General features: G+C 23.3%; 1 long non-coding RNA gene across 1 annotated transcript; it reads right to left on the minus strand.

The window, feature by feature from the left end:
- Positions 1-13: 13 nt before the first annotated feature.
- On the minus strand, positions 14-858 carry LOC111535566. The gene is made up of 3 exons (XR_002729493.3): positions 647-858; positions 335-441; positions 14-162 (listed from the first exon to the last, which is right to left on the minus strand). It is a non-coding gene; the product is annotated as an uncharacterized LOC111535566 (long non-coding RNA).
- Between the last annotated feature and the right edge of the window lie 202 nt (positions 859-1,060).

Genomic DNA, 1,060 nt, shown 5'->3' on the forward strand with positions numbered 1-1,060 from the left:
AAAAAAAAATTATTCATATGTACGTAATTTACAAGTGTATATATGTATATCTAAGTTAAGACCTCGACTCATAAAACCACGTGTCCAAAAAAATGATCCTGTCGTATAACTGTTGGCTATATTTGTATAAATTTAAATTGATGATATGTGTGTCTTTATTTTCTAAAATTAAAATAAAAAAAAAAATTATATACATACATATATAAATATATATATTTAGTAAAAGTAGTTACATATATGACTTTTATTTATGTACGTAAGCACGCAAGTGTGTAACTCAAAGTATGTTTTTGTATGTCAATAAATTGTATATATGTGTTGATATATTTTTTACGTGGATGTAGAACAATTTTTTCGTTCTTTTCTTTCGCTTGGTAAAAGTTGTATGGTATGTTAAAATTGTTGTACTTTAGTGTAGGTAAAAAGAAGCAGCAAAAATCTCTAAAAGCAAAAAGCGCACATATATATATATATATATATATATATGTATGAACCGATACATATTAATTTTACATTTATCATTACAAGTGTGTTTATATATGTATATATATTTTTATACTGACATACGAGTTCATATATTAATATTCCCGTACATATAGTTGTGAGTACATAGATATATTAGTGAGCATTTGTATGTATGTATTACTTTACTACAGGGTTAGTTACGTTTACATAAAAATCTATTTTCTCTATAGACTTTAGTTCTACTTTTGCACAAAGGATAATTTTATTTATTCTTTTAACACTCATTTTAAACGTTAAATTATAAAGCAGTAGCGTAAAATGAAAAAAAATAAAAAGCTTATTATTTCTATCTTAATTCGGCAATTCAATTATTATATAAATTTGTGTATGTTTGTATATCTGTTTTTTTTTTTTTTTTTTTTTTCTTCTCCCTTAATTCTTCAGATAAAAAAACAAAAAAATGAAAGAAAAAAATGAAAGAAAAAAATGAACGAAAAAATGAACGAAAAAATGAACGAAAAAATGAACGAAAAAATGAACGAAAAAATGAACGAAAAAACGAACGAAAAAAACGAACGAAAAAACGAACGAAAAA

This window comes from Piliocolobus tephrosceles, unplaced genomic scaffold (genome assembly GCF_002776525.5).
Source record: "Piliocolobus tephrosceles isolate RC106 unplaced genomic scaffold, ASM277652v3 unscaffolded_16489, whole genome shotgun sequence".
NCBI classification, from domain to species: domain Eukaryota; kingdom Metazoa; phylum Chordata; class Mammalia; order Primates; family Cercopithecidae; genus Piliocolobus; species Piliocolobus tephrosceles.